This window comes from Peromyscus maniculatus, chromosome 14 (assembly GCF_049852395.1).
Source record: "Peromyscus maniculatus bairdii isolate BWxNUB_F1_BW_parent chromosome 14, HU_Pman_BW_mat_3.1, whole genome shotgun sequence".
NCBI lineage: Eukaryota > Metazoa > Chordata > Mammalia > Rodentia > Cricetidae > Peromyscus > Peromyscus maniculatus.
In genome coordinates, this window is record NC_134865.1 from 71593315 (window position 1) to 71608312 (window position 14998).

Consider the following 14998-nt stretch of genomic DNA (forward strand, 5'->3'; position numbering starts at 1 on the left):
AATTTGAGCTTGAAATTTGGGGGAAATGGGTGGTGATCCTTAGAGGGACTTGGAGATGAAAATCACACCAAGGGCGGCGTGCAGAGGGAACTGAGCTCAGGAAATGAAGTGAGAAGGGAGGAGGAGGTGGATACAGTTGGAGAGGAGCCATGTAATTTTAAGGCTGGTGCTCTGTCGTCGTCGTCGTCGTCCCCCCAAGTGAAGTCACTCTTTCCCAGGCTTCCTTTGGTCCTGGTCATTACACATACGTCTGAATGAGTCCTCGCCATTAGGTCACACCTAGTGACAGGCAGGGCTGTGTTGTTCTCTTCGCTGCATCCACATTATCCTATCTGTGGCCTCCTGATGCCTCCTCACTAGTGTCTTGAGGACTTGAGTGAACACCCCCTGGAATTCTGAAGATTTTTCTAAGATTGTTGCGTGATGTGAGCAAGGTGTCCTGAGTCAGGCTATTTCCCCACAGGGCATTCCTAATGGGGTGGGGAGGATGCTGGGAATGCCCACAGGTGTCTGGAATGTCAGCGTCTCCAATGCGTCCCTAGGGCAAGATCTTTCCCTGAGCCTGAATAATGAGCAAGCAAGGCTGGGACTCGGCCTAAAACTGGAGTCAGGGAGATGTGGCCAGCTCTCCGCCTCACACTAAAACGGGAAGGTCAATGTGGGCTACAGATGGAGGGGAAGGAACTGGAAAGACCCTGTCACATGCCTCCTGTGTTCCCTGTCTGCCCCCCTGTGTCACTCCCCAGATCATTAGCAGCTTCTCAGATTCTCAACAGGGGCTGATGATGTCACCACTGGAATGTGACCATACTTGGTTGAGCAAATCACTGAACCCCACAGGCCTGCATGTCTTCTTCATCCATGAAGTAGGGATATCACGCTGCCCAGGGCTGGGAGGGCAGAATGAATCATATGTGTAAAGCCCTGGCAACAGTGCCTTAGCACAGCATGTGCTAAGAATAACAATGGTACCCGCCCAGCTTCTGAGAGCCAGAGCTCAGGAAGGGGCTGGGAAGATGGACACAGTGAAGAGGAGAAAAGCAAAGAAACATCAAAAGAGGGAGAAAGCTTGGGGAGATGGGGAGGAAGTGTGTGTGTGTGTGTGTGTGTGTGTGTGTGTGTGTGTGTGTGTGTGTGATGTGGGGCCCACTGGGTGCTGGTTTTGACTTGAAAGCTGGCTCGGTGCTCAGTTTCTTGTTCTTCCTTCTCCCATATAATCTCTCCAGCATTCTGAAGAATTCTGCTTCCACCCCCCAGCAGTTGCCATGGTGATGAAAAAATCTGGACCCAGTGGAAAGTTCTCTGTGCTCTTGGCAACGAGGCTGCAGCACCCTGCCTCCTGCCTGCCTGCCTGTGCGTGGGCGGCCAGCTACGGCTGCTGCCAGGATTCCAGGCCAGCACAGTTCTGATGGGGGCCCAGATCTGCTCCCACGGAATCTAGGATGGGAGCCCTTAGACAACATGTAGCCTGCCCCATTTTACAGGTGGAACATTTAGCCAGGCAAGAACAGGGACTTGTTCAGGTCTGCCCACGCTTCTGATCCCAGGGGTCTCTTTCTCTCTCCCAGGCCAGACACGAGTTTGGTGGATATGGTAGATCTGAGGACATCATAGATGGAGAACAGGCTTGCTGCAGAGAGTCAGGGAAATGCAGGAAACAATGGAACCCGGGGAAACCACCACAACCTCTGCTTCCCCTCACAGACATAGCAGTGGTGAGGTGCTGTGGACTGATTATTTGTGTACCCCAAACACTCATGTGTTGAAATCTAATCACTACTGTATGATATTAGGGGGCATGGATGTGAGAGGTGGTCATGTTATTTGTAGAGTCCTTGGTACTATTAGTAATGAGACTCCAAAGAGCTGTTTGACCCTTCTACGATGTGAGGACACAATGAGAATGTGGGTTCTGAGTAGGAATTGTATCTGTTAGCATCTTCATCTTGGACTTCCCAGACTCTAGAGATGTAAGACACTGATCAGTATTTCAGTCTATGCACAACACTCTTTAGATCAGCCCAAGCTGTGTCCCGAGTAGTCTTGGTTCAGTAACTTCACACACAGTGGCCCACTTTTGGCCATAAAAGCCTTGTGGGACCCAAACATATGAAATGCTTCTCATCCCGAGATGACTGTGTGCTAGGTGCTGGGATAATTCCACAACTGACACTGTCTCTAGCCCAGCCCTTGCCCTTATCTGTCTGCTGCAGAAGATGATCCCCAGGCTTTGGGGCAATGGAATTTTCCTCAGACCCACACGCCAATGAGAGGAGGAACCTTGCACTATCTCCAGAGTCCTGGCTATGGACACGCTGAGGCCAGGCTGGGTCACTCACGCCACAGTGCCCCTAGAGGAGTCAACTGTTGAGACATTTGTGGAGTGTGGGGACTGTGGTCCTGGTAGAACTGCAGATAGCATAGAGAAGGAGATTTGTATGCTGTTTCTGATGATAAAATTCAGATACCACAAGCCCCTCATTAAAAGCACAGGGATTTCCCTGGTACCTGATTCACAGTTCCTAAAGCCATTTCCCAAAGAACAGAGTTGAAGCCCCTAGGTTACAAGATGCTCTTGAGTCTTAGTGTTTTGCCGACTGCCTCTAGATTTATCCCAATGCCTTCCCTACACAAAGACACAGACTTCCTCTAGAGAAGGGAAATAATGGTGTAGGCAGGAGGCGGCATAAGACCGAGAGCTAAAGGGTGGGTTCAAGTCCACGCCTGAGCTCTGCAATCACAGAAGGGTCACATCACTTTCCTGAGCCTCAGCATTACCCTCTCAAAAATAGGGCTCAGGCCACCAGCCACTGTGAGTTCGACCACTGAGTCTTCTACTCCTTAGAGGAAGGGCCACGTCTAACTCCTGTTTCTCTTCCAAAGTCTAACATAGTACAGTGGTCTTGGTCTAGTCAGGGAGTAGGAACAGTCCTTCCCCCAGACAATCCACCAGACTCATTCATGAGTTCATTGACTCAACCAGAATGTATTGCCTTCACCTGTGTTCTGGGCATAAAGCAATAAGTAGACAGACTAAAAGCTTCCAACTCACTGTTGGGACTGTATAGGTAACGTCACACATTAGAACTTAGGATGCATGGGGCACTACCTGAACACCATGGAGGAGAACATCCTCGGTTTTGAAGCATCGAGGAAGACTTCCCGAGAAGCTCCCAGCTCAGTCAAGGCTCCGATGACAAGGTTACTAATTATCATTAATTATTACGTTAGTCAGCAAAAGAAGCCTGTTAGGGTTCCAGGAAGCGTGTGCAGGAAGAAGAGGGGGAGGGTTCTCTGGAGCCACACATGTCCTCTTCCTCAACATTTGCTTCCCGAAGAAACCACCTCACACTAAGCAGGGACAGGAGGAGAATTTCAGAACCACGGAGAGCGCCACTGCGCGTGTTCAGCCAATTCTCTGGTCTTATGAACTGGGGTTCAGCTCAGGTTAGGCTGGGAGAAGATGCAGAGCAGGATTGTGCAGGTGGGGAAACTGCCAGGCTAAGAGCCAGACAAGGAAAGTCTGACTGAGGCTGAGGATACCGTCTGGAGCCTGGTGTGCCACAACCGAGAACCTTGCTAGTCACACACAAACAGTGGGATGACTGAGACAAGTGGTTCTCTGCTACTTAAGACCATAAGCCTGGGCTGGAGAGATGGCTCAGAAGTTGGGAGCACTGGCTGCTCTTCCCAAGGTCCTGAGTTCAATAGCAGCTTACTTACATGCATGCAGACAGAACACTGTATACACAATAAATAAATAAATAAATCTTCTAAAAAGACCATAAAGCCCTTTAAAAATTGAATACATTGTGAATGATGCATTTATAAGCATATCAAGCACATGTGTTTATAAGCATTTATAACACAATAAAGCGGCATATTATATATTGTGTCAGGTGAATACTGCTTTGAGAAAAAGAGATGGCCTCTTCTCCCTGAGAAACAAAGGATCCCAAGTCTTGTAAAATCTCAGAGCACACTACGGCTATGGCTAAGCGCCAGTCACCCTCCAGAGGACAGTTCAATCTGAGTGAGAGAGAGGGGTGAGGCAATGAGAGATAGCGGAGGCAGAGTTGAGCTGAGTCTACCTGGATCCATCCCCAACCAGGTACTGGGGACGCCCCCCCCCCAACCGACTAGTAACTATGAGCACCTCAAAGTCCATTACAACTGTTTAGGATTCATCAATGAGCAGAAAATATAAAGCCAACAGGTCCAGAGAGCTTATATTACAGTTAGACAGATAAAAAGGAACCAGATAGTTCCAAATCCCATGGTATGTTCAAGTCAGTAAGTGCTGTGTAAAGAGAGGGAATGGCCGAGCAAGGTCATGGGGGTTGGAGCCGCAGGGGTGAGCCGGGGGCAGAAGGTCACGTGGGGAAGCTGCCATTTTAAATATAGCGATCAGGAGCTGGAAAGATGGGTTAGGAGTGCACTTGCGGCACAGAACCCCCAGGTTTGGTCCCTGGCACCCACATGGTGGCTCTCACAACACAAGCATCTGTAACCCCAGTCCCCCGGAACTCCAGTGCCCTCTCCTGGCCTTCTTAGGCACCAGACATGAATGTGGCACCCAGACACACACTCATACACATAAAAAGAGACAGAGGTCAGGGTGGGCCACACAGATGTGTGGGGACAGCCTGAGCAAAGGTTGTGAGGAGGGGATTGTGGCTGTCCCAAAGGAGAACAACAAGGAGGCCATTGAGGCTGCCAAGGATGGACCAAAGAATAGGGCAGTCAGTATGTTCTTTGGACGTCCCTGCAGACACAATGGAAGCATTTCTGGATTTTACAACCTGGAGCAACTCCACTCCAAGGTGGGTGCTAAGATGTTTGAGTGCAGGCTTCTGGCAAAGCTGGAACACTGTTTCCCACACTCATCCTGTCACGGGTTTGGGCCCAGGAGCTGTTGACACTGTGTGCTAAGGCCACTTCTTGTGTGTCTCAAGAACTCTGATTGAAAGCAGTCCCTCCTACCCTGAGAAGACCTTTGTCCCAGGGGTCTCCGGCTGCTCCACTGTGGCCTCAGACCTTAAGACAAGCAAGATGGTAAGGGGTAGACATGTGTGTTCCTGGGGTCTAACTGCAGGCCTCCATGACACCAGGTTTGCCAGTTCCGGAACTCCTCTGTGCTTTAGCGTCCTCCTCTATGGAGGGCGAGACACAACTGCTGTGAGATTAAATGGCGTAATGTCTGTCAAGCTTGGACACAGTGAGTTCTCAAGAAATACGAGCATCATTGTCAGAGTTAGGATGTGGCTGCCGTGGCTTCAGCTTGTGTCAGACCAGCAAACCCTGACAGGTCCAACACAGCTCACAAAGCTTGTTCCAACCTGTGAGCCAGATGGAAGTGTTCATTCACTCTGTGTGTGTGTGTGTGTGTGTGTGTGTGTGTGTGTGTGTGTGTGTGTGATGTATGTGTGATCGAAGCTGCACCATGCCACAGCATATGGGTGGATTAGAAGACAACTTTCAGGAGTCTGTTCTCCCCTTCTACCTTGTTCTGAGGCAGGATTTCTTGTTTCTGCTGCAGATCCTGGCTACCCCAAGCTTACTGGATTCTGCTGGCTCCACCACCTGTCTTACCGTAGGAGTGCTGGGATCACAGATGTTTGCTGCCACATTTGGCTTTGTATGTGTGTTCCAGGGATCCCAGCTCAGGTCGTCAGGCTTGCAGAGTGAGGGCTCTTCTCCGTTGAGTCCTGTCCCTCACCCCCACCCCACGTGCACACACCTAGACAATGCCATTTTACAGAGACGATAACAGGCGACTCAGAGAGACCGAGTGTCAGGTCTCAGAGCTCACAACCAGAAGACCAGGAGTGAGGCAGCGGCCAAGAGCTCTGGCGACAAATGGATTGGAGCTCAAGGCTATGCTAGAAACAGAGGTCACGCAGGACTCAGTAGGGGATGCCGGGGGAGCAGTTCTGCAGGAAGAGAGGAAACCCAGCAGCCTCCAGAAGGGCGGAGAACACTCTGGACACAGACACCTAGCTGTCCTTTTGGGGCCCCCTCAGGCCCCTCCCGCCTGAGCTTCAGCAGAAAAGACATTTGCTTAGTCACCTTATAGCTGGCATGGGCTCCTCGGGCTCCCTGAAACCCCAGCCTAGATGCATTTCCGTGCCCAGTTTCTGCTACCTGGCTGCCACCTCACCATGCGTCCTTGGGCAGATTGCTTCTTGACTCTGGGACAATGCAGATGCTTGAGTTGTCCAGGGGGATTGCCTTCACCGGAATGAAGGTCTGAGGCAGCCAGGGTTCTTGGCGACCTGTTTGTTATATCCCATGGCCTATGTGGAGCTAGATACATAATGCTCAGGGACATATTTTTTTCTTTTTCTGCATCTGTGTGTGTGTGTGCATGTGTGCATGCATACCTGTACATATTCATGTGCATATGCTTGTGGATACCAGAGGATAACATTGGTGTTATCCTCAGGAACACTGTCCACCCCCATTAAGACTAGGTCTCTCATTGGTCCATCATTCACCTATTAGGCCAGACTGTCTGGTCAATAAGCCTGAGGGCTCTTCCTGCCTCTGTCTCCCCAGACTAGGTTAGAGTGCTAGCCACCACACTTGGCGTTTTTCCTTGGGTTCTGGGTATAAAACCCAGGTCCTCATGCTTGCAAGGCAAATACTCTGCCAACTGAGTTCTCTCCCCAGCTTGATTCATGGAGCAATCTGAAAGTAAATGAAAGCCAGGTGTGGAGGCCCACAACATAACCCCAACACCAAAGAAACTGAGACAGGAGGATGGCAATGAGTTCAAGGCCAACTTGGGCAACATAGTGAGCTTGAAGCCAACTTGGGATCCATAGAAAGATCTTGTTTAAAAAAAAATGAAAAGGAAAACAAATCAGAGGAAGCAAATGAATGAATGAGTGCCCAGTCTTGGTCCAAGAGCAGTGGTGGGCAGATGATCCACTAGGTATCGGAGGACAGTTCAGTTCTTCCTCTCCAGAGGTCTCAAGAACTCAGACTCCCATAACTTGACCCGGACCCATAACACCTGCCCTTACCCCGAGTCTCCTCATACTCCGGAGCTCTGGCATCTTTGCTTGACCAGTCACAGGGAGTGGGGGGCTCAGCCCAGCCACGGGGGGTGGGGGGCCCTCAGCATTGCCATGCTCGCCAGTTGCCCACACTACTTTTCTGCCCCTTAAATGACACTCAGTTCCTTTCACCCTCTCCAGCTGACCCCTGATGTTTAGGCCAGACCATACCATCTCTCCTTGGCTACTTACCAGAGTGACCTCCCAAAATCTTCTGCCTCCAGTGACATATTCCAATTCCGAAGCCCCTCCACCCCAACATATACACACACTGCGGTCCAGTGGGTCTTTATTCCAGGACCACTTTCATTCTCAGGGTCCTGCCTGGGTTTCTCAGCTTGGCTTGCTTGGCCCTGGCTGAATTTCAGCTGACCTCTTCCCTCTTCCCTCTCCACACAGCTGACCTCTTCCTATTCAATGCCCTCCTTGAACATTCTAGAACCTCTCAGTTCCTTCCATGCTGTGTGCCTTTACTTTTCTATGCCTTCAGCCTGGAATGCCTGTGATACCTGCATGATAAACCTCTGCTCCTCAGACCCCTCCAGGACACCCAGAGAAGCCCATTCTGACCACTCAAAGGCTGACAGACCCCCCCCTCTAATTCTTACAAACACATTTACTGTAGTTCTCAAGCTGCACCTTAAGGTTTTGGAGTCCCCTCTTCCCGCTGAGATATTTCTAGAATAGGCTCATGGTTTATTCAGATAGCAAATTTAGACATGAATATAGATGTGACTATTTAAACCTAAGCAGTGTCTAGCTCAAGTAGGTGTTCATAAAAATACAGCCGGTGAACGGACTGACGGGTAGAGCGGATGGACAGGAGAACCAGTGGAAGGATAAGACTGCATAAATGGAAGGCCGGGGAGGTGGACGTAATGAGACGAGAAGCGTGTGTGGATGGATGGACTGAAGGAAGGAGGGTGGGAGAAGGAAGGGACCCATCATGGTGGTTCACGCCTTTAATCCCAGGCGGGCAGATTGCTGTGAGTTCAAGGCTAGCTTGGGCTACACAGTGAGATCCTGTCTCAAAGTACCAAAAGGGAAAAAAAAATGAGAAAAGAAGGAGGCTAGTTAAAGAGAAGGATAGATACTGAGTGGAAGGATGAATGGATGGACGCATGGATGTACGGAAAGAGTGACGTCTAAATAGTTGGAAGGATAGGAAATGGAAAGCAGGAAGGTTGGGAGACAGGATGGATGGACAGAAGAATAACTGGATGGTGTTGAACGGAAAAATGGAAGAGAATCAGGAGCATGAGGTTGGGGGTGGGGTTAAGTTGGCAGAGTGCTTGCCCAGCATACATGAAGCCCAAGATTCAGTCACCAACACTACAAAAACTAGATGGGATGGATGGATGGATGAGTGGGTGGGGAGATGGCAGGGAGAGTGACAGGAAGAAGAATAGAAGGATGCGTGGATGAAAGGCAGGATGCCTGGGCTCATGGGTGGATGTGGTGTAGAGTTTTTATGTTCCTGGAGCTTGTCAGTTTTCTCACAAGACATCTAGGGCTCCAGGCAGTCTCTGAAGGCATTTCAGCGGCCTGATTTTGTTCATGCATCTTGCATATTTTGCCTTAGGTAGCAAATGAACCAACTATCTGTGGTTATTAAGATAAAAGAGGAGCCGGGCAATGGTAGCACATGCTTTTAATCCCAGTACTCAGGAGGCAGAGACAGGCGGATCTCTGTGACTTCGAGGCCAGCCTGGTTTATAAAGTGAGTTCCTGAACAGCAAGGACTATTACACAGAGGAACCCTGTCTCAAACACACACACACACACACACACACACACACACACACACACACACACACACACACACCAAAAAAAAAAAAGATAAAAGAGGAAGCAGATGTGGTGACCTCCTAAGACTGAAGCAGAGGTCCTTTTTGTTAAAACAAACAAACAAAAAAAAAAAAAAGAAAGAAAGAAAGAAAAAAATTAGAAACCTGAAGATCACTTCAGGAAGACTGGGAGGAAAAAGGAGATCGGAGACTCAGAGCAGCCTGCCCAAGTCACAGCCAGTTCCTGCGATCGCCTTGCTCACAGCTCCCTGGAGGCTCGATTTGAGCAGTGCTTGCCCTGTTCCCTGGCCTGCAGGAGAGTGTCACAGAGCAGAAGAGGAAGGCAAGTGACCTCACCCTAGGGTGTGGCTGGGAAGAGCTGGTAGGGCAGCTGTGTGTTCACCCTGAGTGTGACCCTGGGCACGGGAGGAAGAGAGTCTGGCTCAGTGCCATCACCAAGGCACTGCCAGGCTCGTGACACACAAGGTCTGAGTACCCAGAGGACCTCCAAGGGGAGGTAAGCTGGAAGACCAGGGTGCCCCTCACGGGACCCAGAGCAGGGCATAGGAGTGAAGAGGTCTGTGGTTCCTGACTCCTGCTTAAATCTCACAGTAAAGGTCAGGGGTCCAAAGATTTTTCTTCCCACGGCCGTCCTCGCTGCTTTCTGTCTCAGTCCTTCACCCATACATCTCTGTAGTGAAGCTTCTGGCAGATGCTGGCTCACACGTGTGGTACCCACTGCCCCACATCCTTGTAGTGATTCAAGATTGCCATGCTTGGGCTGCCTGTCACTCTCCTCATGCCCTTTCTTCAGGGTCCCTGGGGAGACATCTGGTGCTACCACTTACCATGGTATTGACCTTCCCGCCTAACCAAGTGTTCCAGTAGCCTTAAGGGAAGCCGCCTGGAGTGTCTTCAACATAGACATGGGTCCAAAACCCAGGGCAAGAGAGCTTAGGCACCAAGTGGCACAGGTTCTGGAAGGCATCGTTAGGGAGAAAAGAGAATTCCATCTTTCAGCATCCTTTTCTAGGTTTGCATGAAGCCAAGGACAAGGCGTGTGCTTTTGAAGATGTCGTGTTTCCCTTTTCTCTCTTCACCCTGAATTTTTTTCAGTCACTATGGTGACTAGAAAAAAAAAAACAGAAAAAGGAAAAGAAAAAGGGGAAAAAATACCAACTCTACTTTAAAGTCAGAGAGAGTCAAAGTTTCCTAGGAGAGAGCCTGTGGGGGCTGCCGGGTGTGGCTTTCTCCTCTCTGGACACACACACACACACACACACACACACACACACACACACACACACACACACACACGGTCGGCCAGTCCATGCCTCCAGCCACAGATGCTCAGCCCTCGTGGGCCTCCAGCCAGCTGTGGTTTTGAATGCTGTTGTTCTCCGGAGTTAAGGATCTGCGGTTTCTAATCGCACTCCAGGCTGCCACCCTGCCCTGTTCCCACCGATGCTCCCAGTTCATGCACACACAGAAGTATGTGTCCACTCACAGATCCACCCCAGAAGACGTTACAGAAAACTACAGCTCCAGCTCTGACCTTAACGTGTGTTTGTGTACGTTAATATCTGAATTGTGCCGAAGGGTGGGCTCGCTGGACTGTGGGACTTTTTGACTTCTTCATCAGGAGCCCAGCTTCTTCCCAGGCCTCCAGGTCTCCTTTCACCCGTGCGGTCTCTGCTTAGTCTAGTAACCTGAGTGACTGTGGTCAAAGTTAAGGCACATGTATTTAGGCCTGGGGTCAGGACACTTTGTGAAGGGTCAGTGAGTATCTTTGGTGGGTCATGCAGCCTTGCTTGTAGTTACTCTGCCAGGGTAGCAAAAACACAGCCATGCTGAACAGCCCTAGGCTAGCCTCTTCTCTTTGAGAGGTTTGGGGGCCCTGCTCCCCCGAATCTCGGCAGGTCTGTGACCATGTCAGAAGTGAAGGTATATGCTAGGGGGAGGAGTCCAGGGCAGGGTGGGAGCTGACTTCAAGTTCTCCACACACTGCTCCAGCCAGCAGGCTGCCGAGCCCCATCTGACATGGGACTTAATCCACAGACAGGTAAGGTTATCTGCAAAATGATGCTCGCCTCAGCACTGTCAAGGGATGAGCGGCCCCGAGGGAGGCCCATTTGACCACAGAGCTGTGGGGTATATGGTAAAGTAAAATAAAAATGTTGGGGGACCCACAGTCTAGAGAACAATGAACATGTGTTTGTAACCCTCACATCCCCTGCCTCCTGTTAGAAGCCCCCCTTGCTGGCCCTCGCCCCAGCCAAGCATAAGTGAGACCGCGCATTGCTCAGGCTCTGCCCACTTCCCGTGCTCTCCTCAGTGGGGGCAGTGTGGAGCGGGGGGGGGGGGGGAGGCAGCTGTCCTCTCCCCTGAGAAGCCAGAACAGCCAGCTCTCTGCAGTGAGGGGCGGGCTTCTTAGCCATGGTTCTCTATACCGCTGTCCCAGAAACTATTCACATGGAGAAAAAAAAAAATCACGCACTATCAGGATGGCTACAGACTTACAGAGGGAGAAGTGAGTCCGAGGGGCAGAGTCTCCCCCCTACTCCCCTTCTGTAGACCTTCTCCCCATTAAGACTGGCAACACCAGGCCATCCAGAGCCAACCGGAGTCCTGCAAGCAAGCCCCACTAGGGATGCAGTTCAGCATTCTGGCCCTGGCACAAGGGTATCCCGAGGGCCTGGGTCATTCAGTATTGCCATCCAGGGCCACCCAGCCCTCGTCTCCTCTCCAAACGCGCTGGCCACTAGCTGCAGCAGGTTCCTCCACGCTTGCCTTCTCTGGGAGGGCTGACTAAGGTGCTGGAGGGACAGTTCAGGGCTGGAGCTCAGTGGATGGGTTCCGAAGTAAACCAAATCCAGGTTTTCCTTTCAGCTTTGTGACCCTGGCCAAGTCAGTGACCCTCTCTGAGCCTCTCTGAGGTAGAGGTCCCTTTCTAGGCTAATGCAAGGATTGAAGAGGCAACATGAAGGATACTCATTGCACACTGGCTCACAGCAAGCACAGGACAAACAGCAGCTGCCCTCAATGTTATGTGACCTGCGGAAGTCACGCTTCCAGTCAAGGCACAAGCCTGCCAATGTCCCCATCCCGGGTGCTCTGGCTGCCCTTCCCACCACCACCCGCTTCAGCTTCAGTGGTCACAGTGCCCCTGACTTCCCAGCCAGAACGAGCCCGGCCATTCCGGTCACCCGAAGGAACTGGAACACCTGGCTCTAGAGGCGCTGGCTACAGTGTCCCCCTGCAAATATGAGCTCCCCCTCTGCCTCGGCTGGCTCTCCCCTGCTCCCTTCCGTCAGCAAAAGACAAAGATAGACCCAGAAAAGGAAAGGGATGGAAGTCTGGCTTTCGAGTCAGGGCCAAGGAAGGAATGTGAACCTCCAAACCTTGCTCTGGCCCCTCCGAGCTCTGTGGTCTTGAGTAGGTCTGGTCTCTTCTCAAAGCTTCTTTTGTCATCTCTTCTGTGGGGACAGTAGTTCCTGTCTGGGATGTCAGGTGCTCCCTCCTGGCTCTGGGTTGAGCTGTTTCCCTTTTGAGTTGATCTTGACGTTGCTCTCCCCCTTTTCTGGGCACACGGGCCCTACCTCTACCCCACTCAGAACACTCAGGTGGGGATGTGTGTGCAGGCCTGTCTTCCCATCACCTGGAGGGATTGGTTCCCACCATGATCCCTGTTAGTGGCTTTGTCCCAGCCTGTCACCGGAACATCCACAGAGACATAAGCCTGTGACAGCCACACTAATTTTTTTTTAACATAATTTCTTTGTTGATTCTTTGGGTATTTCCCATCATGCATCCTAATTCTGCCCACATCCTGGTCCCCTTCTGCCCTCTCCTTACCCCTTCAGCACCTCCAAAAAAGAAAATTAAAAAAAAAAAAATCAAATCAAACCAAACCAAAACAAGCAAGAAAAAAAAAAAAAACAAACAAGAATAAAACAAAACCAAAAAACCTCTCTTTTTTCCTCCTTCTTTCCCATCTCTCCAACAGCTCTTCATTCATCCTGGTGGCATTGGGAGCCTCGGTGTGTCACACAGTCCACCTTTTGTCTGGTCAGCTTTACTAGCAAATGTTCATTGCAGTGAGTCATTGGTCTGGTTCAAGGTCTCTGGTTTCTGGTCCGCCATCATCATTGGATTCCCAGATGAATTCCTCTGGGATATCTTGCGGCAGCCCCCAAGGCATGGAGATCCTGCTGGTATTGTTCCACAGGACCAGTCCCTTCACGAGCTCCAGCAGTTCCTAGATGGGGTAGATGTTAGGGTGGACCAACCCAAGGCCCAGCTGTGGGCCAGGGTGGTAGCTGACCTGGCCATTCTGGGCCACTGGGGCCACCCACCTCAGGCCATGGGGTGGAGCCAGCTCCTCTATGCCCATGCCATCAGGGTCAGTTGACCCTCATCTGTGGTGAGGGATGGGGCCATCTCTCCTGAGAGCAGGAGTCAGTTCTCCAGTGAGGGTCAGGGCCAGCTCTCTTGCTGCAGTGTCCAGCGAGAGGCAGGGCTGGCTTTCTCTGGGTCAGTAAAGGGTGGGGCTGGCTCTGATTTCATCATGCGTGGTTCCTATGGCCCCCTGAGGTGATGTGGGCCACAGACATCAACACAGACCCCAGCTGGACCATGGACCCAGATGTGGTCCTTAGCAGCAGCTGGGTCTGGATGTCATTGTTGCCCCAGGTGGCAGTGCATGCCACTCAGATTGGCACAGCCCCAGTGGCAGTGTGACCCTTGGACACCAACACGGTCCCAGACCTTGGGTATCCACATGGCCTTCAATGGTAACAGGAGCCTTGGACATCAACACAGATCCTGGCTGCAGTAGGACCATGGACCCAGACATGGCCCTCAGCTTGCAGCTCTGGTTTTGGGCACCAAGGCTTTGGGTAGCATTGCAGGCCACTCAGATCTGCATGGCCCTGGCTGCATCATGGCCCTTGGACACCACCATGGACTCAGGTGCCTGACCTGATCCCAGGCATCCACACGGCCCTTGGTGGCAACAGGAGCCACATATGTCCACCCAGACCGTGGCCGATATAGGGCCATGGACCTAGACATGGCCTTCAGCTGCATTCCTGGCCTGGATGACACCATGGCCCCAGGTGGCAGCACAGGTCACCCAGATTCTACAGCCCTAGCTACAGCATGGCCCCCAGACTCCAACAAGGCCACAGGTTGCAGCCCAGACCCCAGACCTCAGTGTGGGCCCTAGTGGCCACCTGGGCCACAGACTTGAACCCAGACACCAGCTGCAGCTGGACCACGGACTGAGAAATGGCCCTAGGCAGCAGCTTGGCCCTGGTAGACATCTAATTTGTCACCTCACATCTCCAGCTAGCACTGAGAGACCAGGGGAAAAGGTTCTAACAAATACCTCGGAGTGAGTCACCAGGCGGAGAGTCTTTGAATGCCACAGGCCTTTGGGGGATTCCTAAACTGAGGCTCAAGGGCTAGTCTGGCCCAGACCACTTAGGTGGTATGACTCAGGTGACTGGTTCCCTCCCAGCATCCAGACTCCCCCGAGGCACCTCAGCTGAAAGTTCTTAGACTATAGGCTGATTGGGGGAATGTCTTTCTGTACACTGCGAATATGTGTGGCTCTGATTGGTTGATAAATAAAGCCGTTTGGCCTATGGCAAGGCAGCTTAGAGGCAGGAGGCAAATTCAAAGAGAGAGACAGGAAGAAGGCAGGGAGGAGACACCAGCGAGCCAAGAGCAACATGTAATGGAATGCATGTGGCGATACACAGATTAATAGTTATGGGCTAATATAAGATATAAGAGCTAGCTAGAGAAAAGCCTGCCATGGCCATAGTTTAAAAATAATATAAGCTTTACTTATAAGTGTTTATTTGAGGCTGAACGGCCGCGGGACCGCCGCCTGCAGGAGCCAGGAAGGACCAGAGAAAACTTTTAGCCACAATGGTCCTCTCCCTTGCTTTCTCCAACATAGCTTCAGTCTGGAGTCTTGGTCATTCTCCTTTTTTCTTTTTCTTTTTGGACTGAGCTAGCCTTGGACTTGCTATGTAACAGGCTGTCTGTGATTCCTAATTCTCTTGTTTCTGCTTCCCAAGTGCTGGGATTCAGGCGTGTGCCCACTGTCTGTCATTCTTGTTATCACCATCACACACAGAC